At 45.5% G+C, this 11,902-nt stretch overlaps 2 long non-coding RNA genes across 2 annotated transcripts; one reads left to right on the top strand and one right to left on the bottom strand.

Annotated features, from left to right (window-relative positions):
* The first annotated feature begins 559 nt into the window (after positions 1-559).
* On the top strand, positions 560-1,791 carry LOC136014907 (uncharacterized). The gene is made up of 2 exons (XR_010612941.1): positions 560-723; positions 1,564-1,791. It is a non-coding gene; the product is annotated as an uncharacterized LOC136014907 (long non-coding RNA).
* A 2,767-nt stretch (positions 1,792-4,558) lies between these two features.
* LOC136014906 (uncharacterized) lies at positions 4,559-11,586 on the bottom strand. Its single transcript, XR_010612940.1, has 3 exons — positions 11,437-11,586; positions 5,477-5,572; positions 4,559-4,869 (listed from the first exon to the last, which is right to left on the bottom strand). It is a non-coding gene; the product is annotated as an uncharacterized LOC136014906 (long non-coding RNA).
* Positions 11,587-11,902: the final 316 nt, after the last annotated feature.

The raw sequence follows: 11,902 nt of genomic DNA, 5'->3' as shown, positions 1-11,902 counted from the left end.
GTGAATGCTGCAGGGGGAACAGCAGGCTGGGAGGGGACACCCCCAGGCAGGTGACCCAAACTACCCGAACAGGGATCATGCTCAGCAACGAGAGAAAATAAAGGGTTTAGGAGGATTATCCATCTGCTCAGAGACTGGCATCAGCCTACCCACAGGAGGTGGCAGTGGTCGCCTCTGCCTCACTTGCGGCATTTTCTTCACTTCTTGCACTTCTCAGACCATTTTTCTCTTTAATCTTGACGCACACCTCCACACACACACTCCTCCTTGCTTTATTCTTCCATCCCCTACCGCAGCAGGAGCGAGGGGAACCCAGGGAGCAGCCGTGTGGTGCTTCGCTGCCCACCAAGGACAAAGTCACACTCCCTCAGCTGCACGGCCCAGCTCTTCTGAAGCTGCTCCTGCTTTGAGCACAGAAACTTCTCCCAGTCTAACCCACCCCACTGAGCAAGGCACAAGCTGCTTTATTCCGAACCTGCCTCGCAGAAATAGCTCCCAGTTTGCTGACAGCGACTGCCACGGGAAAAACCCACCCGGTCCGGTCCCTGCACAGCCACAGCCCGGGAGGCGGATCCGTGTGCGAGATCAACACCACAGGAAACTCCACCCGGCCAGAACCCCGCGCTATCCTGTGGGATACACGGCAGCGCCTTGCTCTGCAGCACTTGTGGCACCTCGCTGAAGCCTCGCACGGGCAGCGGGAGCGAGCGTCGCTTATCCCAGGTACAGAATTAAAGTGTCACGGGACTGCACCGCGGGCAGCCGCGCACACCCGGCAGCGTCCCTCAGGGCAGGACAGACGCTGCCGAGCCCCTGCCCCGCACCTCCCGGCCCCGGCACGCACAAGCCCGGGCTGGCAGCGAGGCGCTTCCTCCGCGCTCTTTCCGCGCTCCCCTCACGGCCCCCCCGCTCCCTCCCCAGCGGCGGCGCGGCTCAGGCGGCCCCGCTGCGCGCGCAGGCGCCAGTCAGCGTTGCCCCGGCAACCCCGGGCCGCCGCGGCCAATGGCAGGCGTCCCTCGGCGACGCGGCGGGAACCGGCGGCCAATGGCCGTGCGCGGCGGAGAGGCCTGCGGGGCGCGGGCGGGCTCGGGCGGTCACAGGGAGCCGGTGCCACGCGGCCCGTGCAGGCAGGGCGGGCACCGGGCTCGCTCCCGGAACGGGCAGCGCCAGCCGGGGGCAGGCCCGCACCTGCCGGGAGAGACAGTGCCGGGAGAGGGACTGCGGCCGCAGGGCGAGGGGAGCGGCTCCAAGGGGAAAGAGGGGAGACCGAGATCAGCTGCTGGGGAAAGCGCCTCACCAGGGGGGCGGTGAAGCACTGGCACGGGCTGCCCCGGGAAACTGCGGCTGCCCCGTCCCTGGCGCTGCAGGGGCTGGAGCAGCTCTGCCCTGCAGCCAGGCTGAGAGAGCTGGGCTGGGTCAGCCTGGGGGAAGAAGGCTCCCTAAGGGGAGACCTGAGAGCAGCTCCAGGGAACCTGGAGAGGGGCTTTGAACAAGGGGGAATGGCTTTGTTATAAATTGAGACCACAACGGATCATAATCCAATTAAAATTTTATTAATTATAGCAAGTAGAATATGAGCAAAACAGCGCTGGACGACAGGGGAGTCTGCGCTCCGCCAACTGCCGCCCTGAGCAGTTCAAACAGTCCCTTTACATCTTTACTTCCGTGTTCATGAAGTAGTGGAGGTACTCTGCGCATGCTTCAGCTGTTGTTAGGGGGTCGTTTTCTGCCTCCTGATGGTCGTTGAGGCCGAAGTAAGAAGTCTTCCTCTTTTGTCCCATAGTTGACCCCTCTACTCCTATGTCCTTATATGGAGTTGTTCGTCTTATTTCTGCCAGTTCCTGGAGCATCTTGCAGTTATCTTATGCTTGCATAAGCGGTCTCTGGTTTAGTTGGTGTAAGCGATTGTGGTTATCTTATCTTGTGTAAGCTGTGTCTGGTGGCTGTTTGCCTAACCTTTACATTGGGCTTAACATAAATCTTAATAAACAATACCCTAGTCTATAGTTTCTCACAATCCCCCCTTTTTCTTTTATCCTATTATTGTTTATTAGACGCTGCTTTCATTCTCGGTACTGCAAGCAAACCTTTTTCCACAATCCCAACATTTACCATAACACTCACAAGGTAATACCTCACAATTACAATAGGCATAACTTTCACGTGGCATAACGCATTCACAATAATCTTCATCCTCATTAATGGATACACTCTTATATTTTGCCCCAGATCTCGTAGTTCAAATAAGCAGTTTAGCTATGTCGAACCGTTCTCTAATAAAGTGTAAAATATAGCGTAATATACAAGGCCCAAATATAAGTCCCAAAACCAATATAATAAGCGGTCCTGCTAAAGCAGACAACAAAGTGGTTAGCCAAGGTGAAATATTAAACCAGTTTTCATACCATGACCTGCCCGCCTCATGATCTTTCTTACGTTGATCTAACCTTTTCCGGAGTTCAGACATGGTGTCCTGGACTACTCCCGTATGGTCAGCAAAGAGCAACATTCTTCATTGAGAGCTACACATAACCCTCCTTATTTTAAGAGCAATAGATCTAATCCTCTTCTATTTTGTAGTACTACTTCTGATAAAGACTTTACTGAAGTGGCTAAATTTTGGATAGATTGTTCTATTTTTGCTAAATCTGCATCTACAGCCATCTGCAAACTTTGTAATTCTTGACCTTTTACTAGGGAGGCTATGCCTGTACCTGCTCCAACTCCGCCCGCTATCAGCAGTGTAGCTAAGGTTACCACTGTAATTGGCTCTCGTTTTTGTCTATTCAGATCTCCTTCAAAGTGGCGTAACACCTCCTCAGAGGTGTGATAGATTACACGAGGAACAATAATCACCTGTACGCAAAACTGAGATTGATCAAACACGTTTAGGGATAGGCAAGGCGTTACTCCAATGTCTGAACAAACCCATTTAGCTCCTGGTGTCGGAATAGCCCATTTGTCATTTTTATTCTTGTGTTTCTCTATAGTGCGTTTTTCTATAGTGACTGTTCGGTTAAACAAAGGCTGATACTTTTTGGGCACTGTACCTATACATTTTCCTTGACCTGTTACTGATTGAATAGTAATTCCTTGCGTATGGTTTCTCTGGTCATTCCATGGACATTCTCGTGGGTTTGAACCATTAGACCATTGAATCCTACCTTGTTTTCCAATTGCCTCAAAATATGGTGGCCTAACATTATAACATAACCAACATTCCTCAGTTAAATTTGGTTTGCTTTCATTAAGGGCACGATAAGAGGCTTGCATTAGACTCCATAAGGGGTCTTTGGATTCTGACAACTTTAGATCCCTGGATACAATGTCATTAGAACATGGTGCAAACCTCTCATGCCAGATAATGAGGAAATGAAGGACACCGGCAAACACCAACATACTATGACCAATCACAGCCAAGGCCACTAAGTGATAAATGTACAATGCAAAAGCTATAAGCCAATGATCTCTGTATGCAAGGTATATAAGTATCCATCTGCTTAGCAATAAACTGAGACTTGTTGGTCATCATCTGATGAGCTCGTCTCCCGGCGATTCCCACATATACAGACTCAAGATATGTATTCGGAGTTGTGCATGCACATGGTGCCGTTTGGAAGGAGAGGACTGTTGAATTCACGAGGAAAAAAAACATTAAACATGCACAAGAAATACTGAGACTGTTGGAAGAGGTCCAACTACCTGAGAATGTGGCAATTATGCACATCAAGGCACACCAGATTCCTCAGTTAAATTTGGTTTGCTTTCATTAAGGGCACGATAAGAGGCTTGCATTAGACTCCATAAGGGGTCTTTGGATTCTGACAACTTTAGATCCCTGGATACAATGTCATTAGTTGTTTCCGAAAGGGAGTTTGGAGAAGTGGGAAAAACCAGCTTTAGATCCCTGGATACAATGTTATTAGTTGTTTCCGAAAGGGAGTCTGGAGAAGTGGGTGCGACACTTGCGGGGGCAACCTTTTCTTCAGAGAAAGTGGGTGGATTCAGGACCAGATTTGGTCCTATTGGTAAGGGATCATAAGGAAGCTTTTCTTTAACTATTCTAAAGTAACTTCCCCTATCCGCTCCTGATTCCCAATATCTAATTCCCCAGATACGGCCAACTAACCATGTGTCATCTTGGGGTTCTTTTATATTGATTTCAATTCTGGTACAGGACACGCTGCCACAGGGTATTTTAGGGTGTCCATCAAAATCATGCTTTGGGGGAGTGCAGCCTGGGGGTCCCCAAGTTACATCTATATGTTTATCTCCCCGCGTTTTCCAATTTGAAGCAATAGTCTCACAACCCCAATAGCCACAGTAAAAATGACCTGGATAATTACAATAACTTCTGCCAGGGTTACTTGCTGGACATATATAAAATGCCTTGCATTGGGCCTGAAGCTTTGCTAGATCTGGGGTAAAAACAGGGGAGTCCTGTTCTATAGGTATCAGGGAATATAGATGCACGGAGAAATTCCACTTCCCTGGACCGATCTGAGTTTGAATTAATTTTGACCCTGGTAAATTATATAATTTCCAGGCCATAGGTTCATGAGGGTTTCCATTTGCTTGTGTTATTATCAATAACAAAACTAACGGTATACCAGGAAAAAGGGTGTCTGTCAATTTTGCTAATTTAAGTATATTTTTACCAGTCCTGGGGAAGTTCGGCCATTGCTGCTTTTGCGTCCCATTGTTCTGGTTCTTTTCTCCACAGTTTGTTCCTCCTCTGCCTCGCCCGTCGACTCGGTTGCTTCCAGCCACGGGGTGTACCATCTTCTCGGCAGCAAGGGAATTCTTCAGGAGAACAGCTGTTTCGGGCTTTATGCCTGTTTACATAGGCTTCCCACTTTGCAGCCTTAACTAATGGGGCAAAGCAAGACACAGTTAGTACTTCCCTTCTACACTTTATAATCAAAATTTTGGCTATAAAGGGGACTGGTTCATTGGAGTGGTAACAATAATATTGAGGGTTTATTCCTTTGGCAAAAATTTCCCACCACTCATGGGATTCCGTATAATTTTTTTTTTTTTTCTTCTTGTTCAGACTCTAATTGTTCTAATTTCCACTCAGTGAGAGTTCTTTGGATTTTCCAACACTGTGTGCAAACTCCTATTGGAGGGCATCCACATTCACAGTGTGTCCACCATTTATCCTGACATACCTTACATCTAAACCAAGCAAATGGATAACAATTGCAATTCAAATTATTACACCTAATTCGTATATCTAGAGTACGTATATTATTTACATTAGCATATCTTCTTATATTCACTATTGTGTGGTTGCATAAGTTTAGCAATTTCCTTTAACACAGTTTGTACGCTTCCATATATAATAGATAGAAAAAGAAATTATTATAGCAAATATAAACAGCAATACACACTTTATACCAAAAGGTAATGTAGCAAAATAATCAAATAAAGTCTCTATCATTACGTTATCTTTTCAGGGTTATCTTGGTGTCACCTGGAGTACTGATTACTTTCCAGTGGGGTCTCGTCACTGGGCCTTTAATGCGACTGGCATGAGTCCATCCACACTCAGCAGTTCGGACAGCTGTTTCTGTTGTAAGCAAAACAAGATAAGGTCCCTCCCAGTTGGGTTTTAGGGTTTCTTCCTTCCACACTTTAATCAATATCCAATCCCCAGGTTTAACTCTGTGAATTTTTAAGTCCAACGGGGGTCGTTGCACAATCAGTCCATGTTCCCAAAGCTTGTTACGGTGTTCTGCTAATTGTGAAACATATTCATTAATCACACGGTCTCGAATTAAAACATTTGTTTGTGGACTTTCAATTCTATAAGACATTCCGTACACCATTTCAAACGCTGATATTCCTACATCTGCTCGGGGTCTAGTTCTGAGAATTAATAGTGCCATGGGTAGGCACTTAATCCATGATAATTTGGTTTCTATCATTAATTTAGTCAAAATAGTTTTAATTTCTCCATTCATTCTTTCAACTTTTCCCGAACTTTGTGGATGCCATGGTGTATGGTATTCCCACTTAATACCCAAGCTTTCTGTTAAATCTCTAACAATTTTTGACACAAAGTGTGTTCATCTGTCCGAGTCGATTACTTCAGGTACTCCATATCGAGGTATAATGTGTTCAAGTAATACTTTAGTAACTTGGTTAGCAGTTGCCCTGGAGGTAGGAAAAGCCTCAACATAATGTGTTAAATGATCCACCATTACTAATAAATATTTGTAACGCCCTACCCTAGGTAGTTCAGTAAAATCCACTTGTATGTGTGAGAAAGGTCTGTATGCTGGGGAACGTCCTCCAAGAGGTTTTTGTCTCACGTTGCTTCTATTAACCTTTTGACAGGTCTCACAGGCTGCCGTGACTGTCTTTGCTATGTTATATACGCCTATACAGGCAAATTGTTGATTGAAATGATCAACTAATGCCTGGGTTCCCCAGTGTGTTTTACTGTGTATTTTTGAAAATATTTCGAGTGCTATGCCCTTCGGCAAGACTTCTCTCCCATCTGGCAATATGTACTTCCCATCTTGTTCCTTAGCTCCCATTCGTTCTAGTTTTTCCTTTTCTGCAGACTCAAAATCAAATTTTTACTAACAGGTACTTGTTGCATAGTCAAAATCATACTATAATTGCCTGCCACTCGTTTTGCTTCTGTATCAGCTGCATTATTTCCCCTAACTTGATAACTTGTACCTCGCTGGTGTCCCTTTATATGTACGACTGCTATTTTATTCGGCATTTTCAATGCCCCCAGAACTCGCCGAATTAATTCCGGGTGTATCAGTTCTTTTCCCTGTGAGTTAACAAACCCTCTTTCCTAGTGGTGTGTACTACTCTGAACGCATAGCGTGAGTCTGTATATATAGTTCCATCCTTTCCCTTCAGTGACACTAATGCTTTCCACAATGCATACAGCTCACAGGCTTGAGCCGACCAGCTGGCACTCAGGGGGCCTGATTCTATTGTCTTAAGTTCTCCTTTTTCCAACTTAACGATGGCATATCCGGACAATCGTTTACCTTCCATTATTCGTGATGACCCATCTATAAATAATACTTCTCCACATTGTAGTTCTTCTTCTAAGTCTGGCCTAATCCGTGTTTGTTGTTCAATTGTTTGAAAACAATTGTGCAATAGTTCATTACCTTCTCCTGGGTACAAAAATTCATCGCGGTTAACTGCTCCAATAGTTTTCAAAGATAGTTTAGGGGATTCTATAAGTATTCCCTCATACTTTAATAATCGGCTATCTGTAAGCCATTTTTCTGCTTTTTGTTGTAACACTCCCCTGATGTTATGAGGCGCATATAAGACAACTTCTCCATTAAAGGTAAGGCGATTCGTTTCCTCAAGTAATACTGCAGCAGCAACAATGATTTGTAAACAACTCGGCCAACCCCTGCTCACAAGGTCCAACAGCTTTGATAGGTATGCCACCGGTTTCTTCTGTCCGGCCCATTCCTGAGTTAATACTCCGAATGCCGTTCTTTCATGTATGTTAACAAATAAATGGAATGGCCGCTTTAAATCTGGTAGGCTTAAAACCGGTGCTTGACTTAGCTCTCTTTTGAGACTGACAAACTGCTCTTGATCCTGAGGGGTCCACTTGGGTATTTTGTCTTGAGACAGTTGTTCATATAAGAATTTAACTTTAAAGCTATAATTTTCTATCCATTGCCTACAATACCCAAATAGCCCTAATGCCTGCCGAATTTGTCTCTTAGTGACAGGCATAGGTAATTCCAAAATTCCTTTAATGCGCTCTGGATCCAATATCTTCTGGCCGTTAAACAAATAATGTCCCAAATATTTCACTTTTTCCTCCACAAATTGTAACTTTTCTTGTGATACCCGTAGGCCCTTTTGTGCAAGAAAGTTCAGAAGTCAAATGCTTTCTTTTCTTACATCCTCCTTATTATTCCCTGCTATGAGCAGATCATCTACATACTGTAACAGCACGTTTCCCGTTTGTACCTGGTATTCTTTTAAGAGCTCTTCCAGGGCCTGTCCAAACAGATTAGGGGACTCAGTGAACCCTTGGGGAAGCACGGTCCATCTCAATTGCTGTCTACGGCCTGTCTCTATGTCTTCCCATTCAAAGGCAAAATAATCACGGCATTCTTCTGCCAGTGGACAGGCCCAAAAGGCATCCTTTAAATCAGCCACACTATACCAGGAGTTATGGGGTCCTAGTTTGCTTAGCAGTGTGTATGGATTTGCTACTACAGGGAACCGGGTGATAGTTCTTTTGTTTATTTCCCTTAAATCATGTACGAGCCGATATTTCCCATTTGGTTTCTTTACAGGCAAAATGGGGGTGTTAAAGGGTGACATACAAGGCTCTAAGATTCCTTGTGCTAACAATTGATCAATTTCTGGCTTTAATCCTCTCCGTCCTTCTAGGGATATGGGATATTGCCTTACCCTCACAGGTATGTGGGGTTCGGAAATTTGGATTTTAATCGGTAGAATTTCCAGTCTACTAATTGTGTCCGGAGAGTACCAGACATCGGTTTTAATTTGTTTTTGATCATCCACGGTCAAAGGATAAGCAGACACTGTTATCTCTTGATTTTTTACTTTAATTTCTAATTGCAATTCAGCAATTAAATCTCGTCCTAACAGATTAGATTCTGCTTCAGGGACGAGCAAGAGTTCACCCATTCCAAATTTATTTTCAGTTTCGAATACCACATTTTTGATTTTGCTTACTTTAAAGGGTTCTCCTTTTGCCCCAATTACTTGTACTTTTTCAGGGGAAACTTTACATCCCTCAGGTATTTGCTTAATAGTTGATTTCTCAGCCCCAGTGTCTACTAAAAAGGTGAACTCTTGTTTATAGGGACCTATTTTTAATTTTATCAAGGGCTCATGATGACTCCGGTCCCCTAAGATATAGAGCCCCTGGCTCTCCTGTTCCGTCTTCAATATTTCCTCATCCCTGATCCTTTCTCTGCAATTCTTCTTTATATGTCCCTTCTTTCCACAGTAAAAACAACATCTCTGTTCCTTCTGTACTACTACATTCCCTTGTTTCGCTCCAGCAGATTTATGTTCACTAGTTCGCCCTCTGCGATCCTCTCTGACCGCTGCTACCATCATTTTTACTTGTCGCTTGCTGCTCTCTTCTTCCCGCCTTACGTAGACTTTCTGAGCTTCTCTCAGTAATTCATCCAACCCTCTATTCTGCCAGTCTTCTAACTTTTCAATCTTCTTTCTGATATCTTCCCATGATTTTGCCACAAACTGGGTTTTTAGGAGCGCTTGCCCTAAAGGGTCGTCTGGATTTACTCCAGAGTACAGCTGAAGGGCTTTCCTCAGTCGTTCCAGCCACTCAGTAGGGTTTTCGTCTTTCTTTTGCATCTCATTAAATGCTTTATTGATATTCTGGCCACGGGGTACTGCTTCTCTAATTCCCTGAATTACTATAGTTCTCAGGTCCTGCATATGAGTTCTATGCACTGGATCCTGATTATCCCAATTAGGTCTTTGGAGTGGCCATTTAATATCTGCTTGAGGTCCCTGGGCATGTTGAGCATCCCACAGTCTCATTCCTGCTCGTCTAATCATATCTCTTTCCTCAGTATTAAACAATTGACCAAGGATAGATTGCATCTCATCCCAACTATAAAGGTTTGGTCCCAAAAATTGATCTAATCTTTCTGCCACCCCGAGTGGGTCCTCTGTTAAGTTTCCCATCTCGGTTCTTTTAAAATCTCATAGATCAGCCGGATTTAAGGGTACGGAAATATATCCGATCACAGGCTGAGGTCCCCCCATGGGTATTTCCCTTAGAGGGTACATCTGGGCTGCCCCTTTTTGACTTCTAGTTACGCGTCTAGGAGGAGGGGAACACTCTTGTTCCGACTCTGGTGGGGGAGTGGATGCTCTGGGGACCTCTGGAGGGGCTGTGGGAGCAGGAGGAGGAATGTAAGGAGGGGGGGTTAGAAGGGTTTCATCTAACTCTTCCTTCTTTTTCTTTTGTTTAGTTTTTATCTCATTCAGCGGGTAAAGTCTAGCTCCCGGTCTTTCTAGCCACACTTCCGCATATTGACTCTCCTCAGGGTTAAGGGGTTTTTTATTATTAACCCAGAGGTTTAATTGCTGTCTTACCCAATCTTCTTCTGACCCATAGACTGGCCAAAAGACATTTTTAGAAATCTTCTTCCCTCCCCATATCTTAGTACAATATTCTATCATTTTTTGCTTATCTTTCCCTAGGGTTCCAGGGAAATATCTCCAATTGTCTAAGATATATGCCAGAGGGGTATTCTTAGGTACAATGTGTACCCTTCCCATGGGAGTCGAAGGCTTGCTGCCCTTCGCCCCCATCTTCTGGAATATCCACAAACATACACTCACTCGCTCCCCCTTGTTCCTGGCCCAGTCCCTCGCGGGAGATGGGAAACACAGTACTTAAGGGTCCACACTCGCTTGGATCAGTATATTGAACCTCTCACTCGTTATATTCCAGGAAACCCAATCCCGCCCGAACGGCAAACCCGCGAACAATTTTGCCGTGAACAATTTCGCTCTGCGAATAATTTCGCAATATACTTACGCGTCCTGCATCTTCGTCCGGACTCCCGTGCACAGAATTTTATGGGATTTTACCGGTTTCTCCTTTGCTCATTATTCTAGAATTTAGGTTCGTCAGTAAGGTTGGGGTAAGTCGTTGGTCGCGGGGCCGCGAAATGTCGCGGGGCGCCTCCCCGGAGGACCAAAGCCTTATCCGAGTCACGGCACCAGAAAATTGTTATAAATTGAGACCACAACGGATCATAATCCAATTAAAATTTTATTAATTATAGCAAGTAGAATATGAGCAAAACAGCGCTGGACGACAGGGGAGTCTGCGCTCCGCCAACTGCCGCCCTGAGCAGTTCAAACAGTCCCTTTTTATACATCTTTACTTCCGTGTTCATGAAGTAGTGGAGGTACTCTGCGCATGCTTCAGCTGTTGTTAGGGGGTCGTTTTCTGCCTCCTGATGGTCGTTGAGGCCGAAGTAAGAAGTCTTCCTCTTTTGTCCCATAGTTGACCCCTCTACTCCTATGTCCTTATATGGAGTTGTTCGTCTTATTTCTGCCAGTTCCTGGAGCATCTTGCAGTTATCTTATGTTTGCATAAGCGGTCTCTGGTTTAGTTGGTGTAAGCGATTGTGGTTATCTTATCTTGTGTAAGCTGTGTCTGGTGGCTGTTTGCCTGACCTTAACATTGGGCTTAACATAAATCTTAATAAACAATACCCTAGTCTATAGTTTCTCACAGCTTTAACCTGCCAGAGGGGAGATGGAGCTTTAAGGTCTCTTCCAGCCAAAACCGTTGTGTCATTCCACAAGCTGCCCAAGTAACCTTCCCACACCAGTCAGTCGTCAACAACAACAACAACAACATGGGGCTCTAACACAAGGTAACAACCACAGCAAAGACCATACCCTTTTCCAGGCTGAGCTGCTGCTGCTCTTCCTTCCGAAAGGAAACACACACAGCTGTCCTCTCCACACCTACTCCTATAAGAGCTGATCTGGCTGAGAAAAGGAACACTGCCTTTCCCCACCCCAGGTTTTACAGGCTGGAGCCTGCCCTGATTTAAACAGCATCACCTGGACACTGAACTGGGATCAGCTGATGGATGGAGTGAGTCCTCAGAGGTGCTGGTGGGAACACAGCCAGCCTCAGGTGCAAGTGACCAAGGGGACATGGCAGGAGAGCCTTGCTGGAAGGGGTAGAAGGACTTGGAAGAGTTCAGCATCGAGTTTGGGGGTTCCCAAGGAGTCGGTTGTGTAATTGGGGCTCACCTAATGGCCCAGCAGCCTTGCAAAGCAAGTCAGGGCTTTGCAAGTTGTTCTGGATCAGAAGGGAGAGGGATGGATGTGAAAGAAAGTCACCCCTTCCCGTGTG

The sequence above is a fragment of the Lathamus discolor genome, chromosome 5, assembly GCF_037157495.1.
Source record: "Lathamus discolor isolate bLatDis1 chromosome 5, bLatDis1.hap1, whole genome shotgun sequence".
Taxonomy (NCBI): Eukaryota; Metazoa; Chordata; class Aves; order Psittaciformes; family Psittacidae; genus Lathamus; species Lathamus discolor.
The sequence above is the reverse complement of the archived record's forward strand: the minus strand, read 5'-3'. Positions and strand labels throughout refer to the sequence as shown.